Raw genomic sequence first — 15,427 nt, 5'->3', positions numbered from 1 at the left:
CACCTCCATATTAAAATGAATTACAAATGGAAGCTTTTCTGTAAAGGATTCATACTGCAAATTTACAATAGAGTTTGCAGCATCATGACTGAATGATCTCTACAACATTTTAGAATAACGTTTTTTCCCATTATAAACTAATACATTTATCGTGCCGAAAATATAGATAATAAAATATACAAAAATAGTATATCAGTGCTAACATTACCACATCTGGGATAGAACCAGGAATTCATTTAGCTTTTTTCCGTAACATTTCAGTCTGTTCTGCCGCGCATGCGTGTGTGTGTGTGTGTGTGTGTGTGTGTGTGTGTTTTAACTCATCCTCCAGTGCACATATTACAAACCTCCCACCATGCAGGTGCGAGTTGATATTTCCTGATGCCCTCATAGACACCGACCATTATCTTTCCTTTTCAGTCTCTGCCAGACGGAAAATTGCTTCCCACTTTTATTTGCTGTTTTGGGGATTCTATTGAGATCTAATATTTTTTCACACTTCTGTCGGCCACCCAAGGGCCTTCATTTGTGCAGCATATATCAATGACTAGCGAACTCTCGTTAAGTGTCTAATCATGTCGGCAGCCTTGACAAGACTCTGTGGGAGGTACATTCGTTCTTACTGAAACTCTCTGCTCATATTATTAAACCCCCACACCGCTCCCACATTGCTGCATCCTGAGAAAGAGCCACCTGCACTCTCTGGGTATGACATGATGTCCATGCCCTCTGTCACTGATGGAGTGAATCGTTTAATACCAGCTGGCAAGATGGCTGTCCCTGTGCCTGGGGTCCAATCCAGCCCATGTGGAACACAAAACCTCTCAAGATGACCCTTCCTCCTTCCTCAAGTGGACTCTGCCTCCTTAGATCTTTCACTGGTGTGCTTCTGGGTGACCCTCCTTGACACAATGAATAGTTAGGACTGTGTTTCTAAACTGATAGAGAATTCCTGCTGCCTGCTGTCTAGATTTGCTGGAACTGTCACCCAGCATATCATCACCGACCCTTATTTTAGAAGCTGTGCTCACATTTATAGAAATCATTATGCTTTAGCATCCTCTGTTTATTGTTCTTACACGCATTCCAGAAAAATAAACAATTCCCATGCAGCGAGCTGCACTGCATGAATATGACATAGACCCGTATAACGGACACAAAGACAGAGTCTTTAAGATACTCCATTACTTCATTTAGGCATGATTAATACATCCATTCATTTTTCTAGAATTTATATTCTCTTATCTCTTTCTCTTCACATTTATTCATCCAAAATTGGAGAGGGGGAGGAGATACAGAAATTTTCAAAAACACACACCCATAGGAAACACATCCCAGGGTTAGAACAAATGAAATATTGTGCAATTTCCAGGAAAATGTCAATAACGCCTGACTGAGCGTGAACAAATATCAAAAGAGTCAAAAATGCCTACATCCCAACTAGAGGCAATTTTCCACTGTAAGTCAGAGGAGGGAGGAAATCAGGCTGCAGCCAGGGACCAGGGACAGTCTGGGTCCTCAACTCTCCACGTCATCAAGGTTTGTCTGTCCTGTCTCTCTGGGTTTAGAGGTTTTGTTTCCGAAGCTACCTTGCATTTTGACCACTCCTATAGGTAGATTTCAAAAAACAAGTAATCCCAGCTTGCCCCAATTTTGTGTTTACGGATGATACCCTATCAATGATGGAATGTCCCCTAACACCGATTTTCACAATTTCCCTGAAAGCACATATTTTAATAGGCCAGATGTGAGCTCTAACCGGGGACCCTACACGGCAGAACTCAGCGGCTGAGTGTGGACACAGAGTCCAAACGGCTGGGAAACGCCGGCTGCCACGTGATAGCAATGTGATCATGCCCCTGCACTTTTGCTTCCTGATCTTAAAATTAGACAATGGTGGTGACTTCCCCGCCATCTGTTTCCAGAATTAAATAAGTTAATATATGTTGAGTATTTCATCTGTCAGTTAAAAAAAAGAAGCAGCAGTGAAAATCAGCAGCTTCTCTTACAATTTAGGAACTAAGTGGCCACAGGCAGGAGGGTTTCACTTTGACTTTCAGACATTACCCACAGACAAGAGAAAGGCTCTAAAGGCGGTTCAACATCTCCTCCGTCTACCTACCTCTGGCCATAAATATGTACACGGCTCTGAATTAGAATTCTGAATCAGAATGGTCTAAATCTGTGAATTCAGCCCTATTCGTACAATAAGTGTTGACAACTTATTGAGATGATTTAACACATCGTCCAGATTAGAAGTAAACAGTGACTTTATCATGATTCAATCTCATGATTATCCCCCAGGGAACCTACCATCAGCTCTCTTCTTAACAACATTTACTCAATACTGAATCCACAATCTTAGTCCTAGCTACTCGACTGAGGTTATCATTAACCTAAGTACCAGTCTTTTTTCTTTTTAACTGGAAAAGAAGGACCACTTTTTTTTTTAAGTCTCTTTATTTTGAGAGAGAGAGAGAGAGTGTGTGTGTATGTGAGTGGGGAGGGGCAGAGAGAGAAAGGGAGAAGGATAATCCCAAGCAGGCTCCACGCTGTCATTGCAGAGCCCAACTCAGGACTCCATCTCAGGAACCTGGAGATCATGACCCGAGTCAAAATCGAGTCAGACGCTTAACCAGGTAAGCCACCCAGGTGCCCCCCACTAAGTAATAGTCTTTAAATGAGAAGAGGGATTATATATTTTCATGATCTCAATACTTAAATTATTCAGTTGTAATGGTACCAAAAATCCTAAAGAGAAATGGCCTTCTCTTCTAAAATGGGTGTCACTTCTAGGATCTTGGTCCACATCTGAAACTTCTCATATGAGTCAGAAACACCCTTCCATTATTGGGCCCTTCATCCCGGACAACCATTTCTGAATCCTTGTTTCTAGTAGCATTAAGTACTAAGAAGTTAACTTCTCAAGCCGTACCATCCAAACCTAGATCCGCGCATTGACTTACGCAACCAGCATTTGCTAAGGGCCTGCCAGGTCTTGGAGCCTCCTCTAGGGAGTGCGGAGATGCCAAAGGAGCAGACCTAGCGGTCACACCTGAGGGCTTCACAGTCTCCTAGGTGACACAGAAGTGTGAGTCCGGAAGGGCACCTATAATGGAAGGGGACCGACTGTTCAGGCTCCGTGTACATAGTCAGCAGCTGTGAGGTGGGAGATCTTCTCCAAGACTTCGTCACGTAAGACATGATCTTGCTCTCTTTGCATAGACAGTCTCTCCCAGATGGCCATGGACAGTTTATGGAAGTGACCTTCCTTATCATTCGTCACACACCCACCCACCCCTGTGTGCCTCCTACCGGCTCAGAGCATTTCTGCAAAGAGGTCACTCTGCTCACGCAGCAGGCCCTTGCCTTCTGTTTACACGACAGCAACCGCCACCTTGTTCCTCAGAAGAAACGTTGCTGTTCTATTTTACTTACTTATTTATTTAGAGGGGGGCACAAGTGAGCAAGGGGCAGACAGAGAGAGAGAGAGAGAGAGAGAGAGAGAGAGAGAGAGAGAGGAAGAGAGAGAGAAGCGGGGCTCACCAGAAGCGGGGCTCGAACTCATGAATCGCGAGATCATGACCTGAGCTGAAGTCAGATGCTTAACCGACTGAGCCACCCAAGTGCCCCTGTACTCTTTTAAAAGAAAATGAGGAAAATGTCATGCTGGCAAGTGAATTTTGTTTTCCTGCCATTGCCAAGCGTGCCTGGGGAAGACAATATGGGAAGAAAATGAGAGTTTTTCCTGACCTGCACAGCTAGGTATGGTTTTTGGTGCCTCCTGAGAAAGAAGAGTGAGTTTAGTGTCCAGCAACAGCCAGTTCTATCCAGATCCAGGCAGGTGAGGGCCTCAGCATCTGGAATATCTCATCATTAATTCTGGAACCAAAGCCAGAAAAGGCACTGTTTCTCTGCATCTAGTATCTTCCTCCAGAATAAGGTTATAATAAAACTTACATCAAAAGGAAGCTACTTAGAAAAACTGTCTTGGGGTTCCTGGGTGGCTTAGTCAATTGAGTGTCTGACTTCAGCTCAGATCATTACTTCAGGGTTCATGAGCTCTAGCCCCACATCGGCCTCTATGCTGACAGCTTGCTCAGAGCCTGGAGCCTGCTTTGGATTCTGTGTCTCCCTTTCTGCCCCTCCTCCACTCATGCTCTGTCTGTCTGTCTGTCTCTCTCTCTCTCAAAAATAAACATCAAAAAAATATTTTTTAAAAAAACTGGCTTAATGCCTAGACAGGTCTTTGAACACACTCAGTGCTTATGAGCAGTGTAACCGGTCATGTCTGGGTCAAGCCTCTTCCCTCTGACAGGCCACCCACCCTGCTGTGCAGCAAAGTTGCAGGGAATTCTCAAAAACCAGTTGGACAGACCACACTGCCAGGGGCGTCTAGAGCCTCGGAAAGATAATGACAGAAAACAAATCTTTGAAAATGCGTACGTTTTGCAATAAACAGGAATTGATAAATGCCAATCTTTTTATTTTTATGAATGTAACATCGGAGCCTCTGGATGTCTCCTGCAGAAAACCTCTGTCACTTAAGAGCAGAAGAAATTAACCAGAGGAAATGATGACAACTACAACAGGGGCGCCTGGGTGGGTCAGTTGGTTGAGCGTCCCATGTCCGCTCAGGTCATGATCGCGCATTTCGCGAGTTCAAGCCCCACATCGGGCTCAATGTTGTCGGCACAGAGCCCGCTTTAAATCCTCTGCTCCCCCTCCTCTCTCCCCCTGCCCCACTTGCGCTCTCCTGAAAATAAACAAATATTAAAAAAAAAAAAATAACAACTACAAGAGCATATGGCTCACCATGTGCCAGACATCACGCATGCTAGGTGACTCCTCTAATTCAGTCATTCCTCCAGTGAGCGCGGGGAGGCCGGTGCTATAATTATTCCCTTTTCCATATAAGGTCACTGAGGCTCAGAGTTAATAAAAAGTACAGATACTTATGTCAGAACCATGAAGAGAGAGAGGCCTGAGCATATGGGGATCGGACGATGGCAGAGAAGTAAGGAAGCACCAACACATAGTATCACATGCTTCAGACCAATTGATGGGAAGCCCATTTATATGATTAAAACATCTCATTCATTCTATAGGATATTTCTAAATAAGCTGCTTTTTCTTCTCAAGTACAAATAGAAACAAAAGACCAGTAACACAATGGTCACTAAAGTTTCTTGTGACGGACAGTCCTTTGATGTGTGAACCTGGCAAAGGTATAGTTCCAGTTACTCAAACAGCCGTCCAGGTGTTGCTATGAAGGTGTTTTGTAGATGCGAATCAAATCCATAATCAGTTGACTTTAGTTCAAGGAGGTTCTCCCAGGTAATCGAGATGAGCCTGATTCAGTCGGTTGAAAGACCTTAAGAACAGAACTGAGATTTCCCTAAAGAAGACATTCTGGCCCGGGACAGTAGCTTCAGAATGTTCCAGAATTCCCAGCCTGCCCTGTGAATTTCAAATGTGACCAGCCAGCGCCACAAGAGCATAATCCGATTCCTTGCAATAAATCTCTAACTATCTGTCTCCTCCTGGTTCTGCTTTCTTGGTCGAACCCTTACTGAGTCAGTTCTGAAAATGTTCACCATAATTAATATATAAGAATGAGTTAGTAGAAAGATATTGTATACAAAAGCTGATATACAAAGTGTGTTTTTGGGGCGCCTGGGTGGTGCAGTCGGTTGGGCGTCCGACTTCAGCCAGGTCACGATCTCGCCGTCCGGGAGTTTGAGCCCCGCGTCAGGCTCTGGGCTGATGGCTCAGAGCCTGGAGCCTGTTTCCGATTCTGTGTCTCCCTCTCTCTGCCCCTCCCCCGTTCATGCTCTGTCTCTCTCTGTCCCAAAAAAAAAAAAAAAAAAAAAAAAAAAAGTGTGTTTTAAGGGGTTTTAAATTTTTCCCTGCATTCTTGTTTACTGATGGACTTCTACTCTCTCAGAGGAAGGACTCAGAAAATCACCTTGCTAAGCCAAAGTAAACTTTAAAGTAAAATTCTGTTTGAATGATTCTGAACAAATTCTGAATGAATAGTCTTAATAAAGTTCCAGAATATTAAAAGAGGAGACTCCTTCCCTCTGATTTAAAGTACACATTAAAGTACACAATTCGATGAGAGGGTACCTACCTAACCCCCACAGAAATGTCAAATAACATTAATTAATTCATGGCACAGAATATTCAAATAGCATTAATGGAATGCCGATGACATTGAACACCTTTAGCTTTGTGACCTTGGACAAGTCTCTCGACATCTCTGTATCTCAAGTTCCTCATCCATAAAAATAGGGATATTAATAGTGCGTGCCTCATAGGACTATTATGATGATTAAGTGAGTTAGTATTTTGAAGGTCTTAGAAGAGTGCCCAGCACATGCTGAGCAGCATCTATTTGTGGGTTTGGGAAGCTGGCAAGGACTTCACAGAGAAGCTGGTGCTAGAAAGACTAGGATTAGGGGCCGAGCCTGCGGTACGTACGGTCCTGAATAAGGTAGAAGCCGGTTTTGAGCAGAGCTTAGAGGCAGGAAAGAGGGAAGCTTGTTTTGTTGACCCTAATTAAACCAGCCTGGATGGTTCTTACTGGAAACCCCATGAGGGAAAATGAGGCCAGATTGTGGTCAAAGCAAAGTCCAGATTCTAAGTCTATGATACCATATTCAAGATCCCTTTAAAACTGTATGTTACGTTTTTCAAAAGAATTTTATGGCTCAACAAGCTTACAAAACTGTTCCAATGAGGACTAACAGGTTTCTTTAAAGCAGGATTCCCCTAATTAGTAGATCAATGCTACTAATCTACATGCAGCAGCTCCCAAATGGGCAACAGATCCTCTTGCTCCAGAGCACCTCCCAGGAGAACGGGTCAGAGGTGCTCGCGTCCCCAAACGCCAGCTGCGTGAACCGTGTGTTCTGGCGTCTTGATGCTCCGGCATCTAAGGGTCCTGCTGACTGATGCGGACCAGCCACCCAGAGTGCACACACCCGCCACCTCCTGTATGTGGCTCTTACGACCCAGGAGGACACCTTCCTCTGCCCTGATCATCCAAGGCTCAGGTACCAGACAACTAGACAGCCTCTGCACCCCAGAGCCCACTGAACTGATTCAAGCAAGCCAACTCGAAGCCTGCTTACCCTGCCTCCTCTTGCTTTTCCTGAGGAAACCACCATAAAGGCTGCTGCCTACACTCTGCCATTGCTCCCACGGGCTTCGGACTCATCTTGCTGCTTCCCGACGTGGGAGTGGTGTGGCACGCCCCTCCTCTTAAGAAACGTGAGTAACAAATTATCTTCTCAATAGCAATCGTTGATCTGTTGGCCTCACCACAACCAAATAATCATAAAACCTACATTTTAAAACATCGGTGTTGGCAATGAAGGGCTTTCCAAGACTTTCAAGGGGAAGAGTCACCTAATTACGTTTTAGAAGTATTCACCTTAAGTATCACCGCTCTACCTCTGCACCACATTCCAAATCTCCAGAGCATCTCCAGAGCCCCGGGAAGCTCAAAACCTACCGGAACGTTTGAGAGGCACAGCAGGGTTGGGACAGCCCAAACTCCCACCTATCTAGGAGTCTCGACAACTTGATGCATCTCTGGGAGCTCAGTGGATCTCGAGGAGAGCCGTCCCTTAACCAGTCTGGCGACCCTGGGAGTGCGGGCAGAAGCCAGCCGTGGTTGGAAAGGTGATGGACAGTGAGCTGGCTTCGGCTTTGTCTCAGCATGTAGCTAACACTAGAGGTCTATGGCACCAAGATTTGTGATTCACCTGAACTTCTCCATTGGGGATACACAAAAGCCCTTGAGAAACTGATCCAGTTTCTAAACACTTTGACCTCATTTTTTTTTCCATCTACAATATAAAGGGGGGGGGGGTTTAGTCAATTATCTTGTAAAATATCTTCTGGCTCTGAAACTCTAAACTCTAAATTCCAAATCACTCTGCAGAGCTACTAATTCCAGCAAATTTTATAATCCTATAAAATTGCTCAAAGTCATAAAGAAGACTGACGCAAAGTTTTTCCATCTCTGTGTACTTTTTTTTTTCTTTTCTGTACAATGCCTGCTCTCCAAAGTGCACTTCTCTTTTGTTAGTTACAATCACCCTACTCTTTATTGTGAGCCAATTAAAATAAATATTTTACTTTGGAAAGGGAAATGTACTTTTTTCCCCCAGACTGGTGCCAACCTTCATTCCACACCTCGTCCCATCACTTAACCAACTGTGAGCTTTATCTGCACTTGGAAAAGGCATTCGGGAATTCATGACTCACTGCCCCAGCAGAACTCTTTTAGGTTGAGAGGACACTGGCTACATCCCCTCCCCCACCAGGGGCAGCCCTTGGCGGAGCTCTGAATAAGAACAGCAATGACCTCGCCTTGAAAGTGAGGAAATGAATCATAGGGCTTGACCAGAACTTACTAGTTGTGTCTCCAAATGAAGGAACAATGATAAAACTGATGGTTGCCTGATAAGCAAATTGGAGTAAAGAGTGGAAGACGGAAGTACATTAGCCTGATATCTTCTGAAGGGAGAACTTTGCAACTTTATGGAAGCTGTTTTCCTGGACCGCCTGTCGTTTCTTCTCTGGGGGGATCTCAGATTCCTCGTATGTAAAACGTCAGGTCTGAAACAGGTGATGTTGCACATGAGTATCTCCTTGAGTCAGTAAACATGGAGGTCGGTGCTGAATCCGTTGGCCACCCTGTTTTCCCAATAAGGAAAAGAGATACCCAGGTGTTACTGGATTGAAACACAGCCACTAAAGGAGTAGGATCCTCGCTCAAAAAAGTCTGTGTGCAAAGGAGAGAAAAGACTCTATAACCAGTGGGGAGCTTTCATCTTGGGTAAGCAGGCCAAAATGTGAGTGCATGATGGCACAATCGGAAGAAGAAAGAAAACAGCAAACGAAAACACATTCAACATTCCGCTTGGCCAGTGGTTAGTCATGAGAAAGAAAGGCAAAAGCCGTAATAAAATAGAAAAGATTTGCTCCAGTAGTCAGCAGTGTGGAGAAGCAGGTATAAATGACAGCAGGGACACTAGGAGATGTGGACCATGGATTTCCTATTTTCTGGACACTAGTGCTAGAAAAATTATCTCTATGGAAGCATCCGACTATTGCAATCAACGTAATTATTCTTACTGTCTTGTAGAAACTGCTATATGTATTCATTCAATATGTATTTACTGAACATCTTCCTATTTGTAACTGAACTCATAACCACTTAGTTATCTATAGAGATAAATAATTCTTGCTCTTAAGTGAGGAAATGGGTAACGACAACTCACTGTCATTACAGTGCTGCTGAGAAGTATAAACAAAAAGAACAAGGGAAAAAAATATTCTTACCCACAACTTTATGCCCAAGAGGAGACTGAAGCTCAGCTTTAAAGAATGGATACAGTTTTGATAGAGGAAACTGAGGAGAAAAGCATTCTGGAAAGATGGAACGGAGAGGGTAAAGGCATTCCTTAAAATGGTTTACAAAGCTACCCCAATATGATCTCCACTTAAATGTCCTGCTCATAATTATTAAGGTGGTGTCTTCAGTGTGGGCCGTCCCTGAACACACTCGGCACATCGGTACGTCCTTCCTAGCTGGCTCCGTGGCTGAGGGAACCTACTGTATCTTGAGATAAATGTGGGGATAAATCACCACTTAGATTCCAGTCTCCCCAGCCATCTCTCAGACCTTCAGGAAACTAGACGCCATCACATCAAGTGTTTGCTTTATTGGTCAAGGGAAATTAGCTCTTCAATTTCAAGCTTGAGGGTCCCGGGCAGAGTTCTGGTGTAGAAGATATAGTGCAGCGTGTGGCGTTACCTGAATGAGCAATCACAAGGAGGAATGATTCAGACACCGCTTCAGGGACTCCGCTCAGGCGAGCAAACTCCACCCCCACAGGACTGCAGGCAAGATGCCCGGCCTCTTGGGAGCTGCTCTTTTTTTTTTTTTTTTTTTTTTTTTTAATGTTTGTTTTATTTTTGAGAGAGAGAGAGAGAGAGAGAGAGAGAGAGAGAGAGAGAGAATGTGAGCAGGGGGAAGGTCAGAGAGAGAGGGAGACACAGAATCCAAAGCTGTCAGCTCTGACCTGTCAGCACAGAACCAGACGCAGGGCTCGAACTCACAAACCGTGAGCTCCTGACCGGAGCCGAAGTCGGATGCTTAACCAACTGAGCCACGCAGGCGCCCCTGGGGAGCTGCTCTTGATACAAATCTCACATGTGAATGAGCCAATAACATCTTTCTAGTAAAATAAAATCATTTCTAGTGAAATATTAAAATGAAATCTGGGAAGGTTTTTGAGATTATTTTCTTGACCTGGAAAGGCAATACGTTCATGTCCTCTGAATGTTTAATGCTTCCTGTTTTCAAAAACTCCCAAATGGTTGTTCCAAAGCATATTAGATAGGTTTCTAAAGATATACTCTGTAAACTGTGGCCATCTCTGGAGGGATTATGGGGTACTTCCACTTTTTTATTTTCAACATTTTGAGTCGTTTGAATTTCTTACAGAGTGAATGCATTTTTCATAGGATACGTATATACTTTTTGCATTCAGAAACAGCCATCTGCACAGGTTGGGAACTTCCTAACTTGTTCCGTGCCACGTGCTCTTTTAATATCTCTCAGCACGTGGGTACTGCATGTAATTTTCACAGTCTTACGTCGTGATGCTATGCCCTAACAGATGCCCATAAAATATTCATTAAATAAGGGGCACCTGGGTGGTTCAGTAGGTTAAGCAACCAACTTTTGATTTCGGCTCAGGTCATGACCGCATGATTTGTGGGTTCGAGCCCCGCGTTGGGCTTTCTGCTGACCCCGTGGAGCCTGCGTGGGATCCTCTGTCTCCCTCTCTCTACCCCTCCCCTGCTCTCTCTCTCTCAAAATAAATAATTAAATATTTTAAAAAATATGTTCATAAAATAGTCAAGAAGTAAGCAACATTCATCTCGCAGCACAGGAACACGTAGAGAAGGAGCCTGCCCATCAGTGTCTCGTCATTGTTGCGTTGCTGAATTCTGTCTACAATGAGCGGGAAACGAGGCAGAGAAACAGCAGAATGGGAACCTAGAGGTGTGTGCTGAGCCGCTGCCCTTCACGCACTCACCGAACGCTGAGTAATACTGGAAGGTTGTGCCTACAATTGCCTATTGGTTGTGCCTACAATTGCCTATTGGTTGTGCCTATTGGACTTTGGTCCGAACCCCCGGCCCTCCTGCCTGCCTCTGCTGCAGCACGCTGGCCGCCCCGTCCTGATCCCCTCCAGGGTGGTGTTCGGTGCCCGGACAACCCTGACGGTAAACCAGGATCATCCCCCTGGGTGCTGCCCTGTGTAGCAGCCCCACAGGGAAGGGGAGCCACGCCCGCCTCCTGGGGCGACAGGGCCCTAGGCACCCACGTGCTCTGCCAGACAGTCGCTGGCCTCGAAGTCTCGCCTCCCAAGCCGATGGCTTCATAAAGAGCCGGCTGAGTACTAGCTGTTTTTATTCAAGACTTGGGCTCAAAACTAAGCTAAACCCGATCAGGAGATTATGTCAAGGGAAGACATGCTGAATTGGCTTCCTGGTGGCTCTGAGACAAAGAGCTGTTGCAGCCCGGCCGTGGTCCGAGAGGGCACCACCGAACAGTTCAATCAGTGGAGCCTATTTTGGTAGGTTTGTGGGAAAAGTCAGCCACGGGATGCGTGTGCTCCGTGCTGCCCCCCGTGCTCGGGGCTTAGCCTCGGCACGCTGCAGAGGATCCAAAGCAGAGGGCGGGGGACGACTCACATCACTATCAGGCAGCTCCAGAATGTTCCTTGGCTCCCACATCACTGAGTCAATCCGCGGCCCAATCCAGGACAACGGGAGCCCGTGGTGAGTTTGGGTATGAAACCACAGAAACAAACCCTAAGTGCCCAGAGATCTGGAGAGAGAGGTATAATGAATTCTTTACCAGTGAATTTTCACAGTATCCACAGGTCCTCCTTACCCAGCCTTTCAATGACAAGATCTCACCGCCTGCCTTTATCTTAAACCACGTATTTAGGACGTGGACCATGTCTGTATCTTTGCAGATTGAGGTTTAAGGTTTTTCAGTCTGAGCTCACAGGCCACCTAAGGTCGAGGGAGCTTACAGGGGACTGAGGGTGGTAGTGAGGACAGCCCTGAATCGGCACCCAAGCTGTTCCAACCAGACGGTGCCCCTGGTCTGTGGATGGTCTCAGACATCTGACAGTCTTGTGTCAAGGTCCTGGGGGTGCAGGTCTGAGGAAACCACTGACCAAATCAGGGAGAATGTGCAGGATGAATGAAATGTGTCCATTTCTTTTTTCTCTCCCACCGCGTTACTATAGCACTTGCTAAGGTTCGTGGGTGACCGAGGATAGGAAATACTTATTACGCCATTTTTGTTTGTTTGCGTTGCCGTGAGTTTAAGTGCACAGGCTGGGACAGAGTCTAAGCAGAAAAGTGTGCACCCTGACCCTCCTCATCTCCCCCCGCTGGCCTTCACTTTCCATTCCTATTTCCATTTCACTGCATCAACTCCCGCCTCACCACAGACTTCCTGTTTCCCCAGTCCCTCCCTACATAGGAACAGATACAGTTTATATTCTTGAAAGAAACGTTTTTGTATGAAATAAACTTTCCTGTTGCCTCGAGTTGTAATATTATAAGGCAATTATTGGCAAGGAAAGAGACTTTTAAATATGGAGATCAAACAGAGAGTTGCTGGAGGGGTTGTGGGGAGGGGGGTGGGCTAAATGGGTCAGGGGCATTAAGGAATCTACTCCTGAAATCATTGTTGCACTATATGCTAACTAACTCGGATATAAATTTAAAAAATTAATGAATTAAAAAAAATTAAAAGGGGGTGCCTGAGTGGCTCAGTCGGTTAAGCCTCCAACTCCTAATTTCGGCTCAGGTCATGATCTCATGGTTCGTGAGTTTGAGCCCCACATCAGGTGCTGCATTGACAGTGCAGAGCCTGCTTGGGACTCTCTCTCTCTCTCTCTCTCTCTCTCTCTCTCTCCCCCCCCCCCCCACTCATGCTATCTCTGTCTCTCTCAAAATAAATAAAGTTAATTTTTTAAAACAAAATGCGGAAGTCTAGTTCCAAAGGTAAATCCATGTGTGCTTTAAGGTAATCTGAGGAAATATCCAGAAAGAAGATGAATGCTTTACTCATGAGACCTGCCCCCAACCATGGGATGCTGGAGCCCACTGTCTGGGGAAATCCGTGTCAAAGCGGAATGTCTGTGGATGGGGGACGCCTTGCCCAGGTGTCTGGACTAAACAACTATTTTCTTAGTTCTTTCACATTCGTGCACTAATGTATGTTCATTCCCTCTTCACTCTTGGAACTCCCAAGTCTTCCAGGCACCAGAAACCCAAGTGCCATTGTGTCCTGTCCTGCATTGTCAGCCCCTCTCGCCAGCTCCCTTCAAGCCCGGTGACGAGACCCGGGCTCCAGGTAGAACACAGCCCTGACCTGGGGTTCTAGGACTGAGAGAAGAGGAAGAGCTACGTTCCTGATCCTCCCACCAGTGGGAGGGTCTTAGTCTGCTTAGGCTGCCCTAGCATTACAGACTGGGTGGCTTAAACACAGACATCGTTTTCACAGTTCTGGGGCTAGAAGTCCCAGATCAAGGTGCAGGATTGCCTCGGATGAGGGCTCTCTTCCTGGCTGCTAGATGGCCCCTTCTCCGTGTCCTCACATGGCCTTTCCTCTGTGCTCCCATGGAGAGAGAGCCCTGCGTGGCCTCTTCTCCTTATGAGGACACCAGTCCTATCAGATAAGGGCCCCTCCCTATGACCTTGTTTACCTTCCCTTAAAGGCTCCAAACAGAGTCATATGGGGGGTTAGGGCTTCAACATATCAATTTAGATGGGGTGGGGGGGGGGCATGGGGAACACGATTCAGTCCATCACAGTGAGTGAACTGGTAAAGTTGCAAGAATTCAAAAGTCAAAAAACCTTTGCCTTTAATACGTAACAGCTGCTTGATAAGGGTGACAAGGAGAGCAATGGCTATATGATAAAAGTTTACGGATATTAGATGAGAAGCAAAACTAAGAGAAAATATAGCTTTGATCAAGGTATATGAGACTAAGACCAGTATTAATTGTAATACTTTACTTAAAATTTGTGAGCAATTTGAAGTCTATTAATATATTGTGAGAGACAGAGAGAGAGAGAGAGAGAGAAAGGGAGGGAGAGCTTGCACACGCAGGGCAAGGGCAGAGAGAGAGGGAGACAGAGAATACCAAGCAGGCTCCGCGCTGTCAGCATAGAGCACAGGACTCGAACTCACAAACCGTGAGATCATGACCTGAGCTGATCTGGTTAAGTCGGCTTAACCAACGGAGCCACCTAAGTGCCCCTCATTTTGCTCTTTATATCCCACAACGTCACTTGATGAATGGAATGAACTATTGAAAGAATTAGTTGCTTGGAAGAGGAAGTGTTAGCAAAAGAAGCTGGGGTAGGCTTCATCTAAGCACTGTGTAAGAGAGGGGACTATGGCCAATGAGGTCTCATATCTAATTCACTCATCCATTCATCCCATAATTATTGACTGGTTGCCTGTTGGTGCTTGATGAATTTGACAGATGAAATAAAGTTGGCATTTTAGCAAGATGACCAGCTGCCCCATGGAAAAGGGATGGGAAGGGGCAAGGTTGGAAGCAGGAAGAGTCAGGGGCCACGGCAGTAATCCTGGTCAGAGGCTCTCCTTACAGAGAGGGGACATTCAAAAGTGAATGCCTATGACTATAGGCAAGGGTCTTTGTTTTTTAAGGTTCTGGTCACCACCACCCCCCGCCCTCCTCGTCCCCCTTATTCCAGCCTTATTGGCTGGATAGCTCTAGGTACTGGGTTGTCCATTCCTAATTGGCTCGATTCCATTGTATGAGGGTGGTCTATGGCCCATCAAGAAACACTTCTTAAGATCAAGATTATAATAATGGTGGTTAAAATTAATGAATATTTACCATATGGCTTTACAATCTTCATCTTTGTAACAAGGCAAGGGGAGTTCGAATTAACGCAGTTAGGAGCGTGCATTCAGGTCTTAGCTTCCCCTCACTAGCTCTGTGACCTTGAAAATTCTTAACCTCTCTGCACCTCCGTGTCCTTGACAGTTTCTAAGGATTAAATGAGTTAATATATGCCCCTGTCCTCATGTACTTTTGTGTCTAGTTATCTAGTACATTCTTTCTCTAAACTTAAAATCAACTAACGCCTTCTTACAAAGTAGATACTCCAGACCATTGATACTATATTATGCTGTAACTGGTCATTTTTAATCTCCGTTATCCCCAGGGCATAGGTCAGATCCTGGCACATCCTAAGAACTTAAATATGAAGCAGCACAGGTCAGTTCAATGGCTTCTCTGACCACATCCAGACCCCCGCTGTCACTAAGAGGAGT

At 45.4% G+C, this 15,427-nt stretch overlaps 1 long non-coding RNA gene across 1 annotated transcript; it reads right to left on the bottom strand.

Moving 5' to 3' along the window:
• Window positions 1-9,725: 9,725 nt before the first annotated feature.
• LOC122470859 lies at window positions 9,726-12,721 on the bottom strand. Its single transcript, XR_006294018.1, has 2 exons — window positions 11,785-12,721; window positions 9,726-9,832 (listed from the first exon to the last, which is right to left on the bottom strand). It is a non-coding gene; the product is annotated as an uncharacterized LOC122470859 (long non-coding RNA).
• Between the last annotated feature and the right edge of the window lie 2,706 nt (window positions 12,722-15,427).

The sequence above is a fragment of the Prionailurus bengalensis genome, chromosome D3 (assembly GCF_016509475.1).
Source record: "Prionailurus bengalensis isolate Pbe53 chromosome D3, Fcat_Pben_1.1_paternal_pri, whole genome shotgun sequence".
NCBI lineage: Eukaryota > Metazoa > Chordata > Mammalia > Carnivora > Felidae > Prionailurus > Prionailurus bengalensis.
This window is presented reverse-complemented; position numbering and strand designations above follow the sequence as displayed.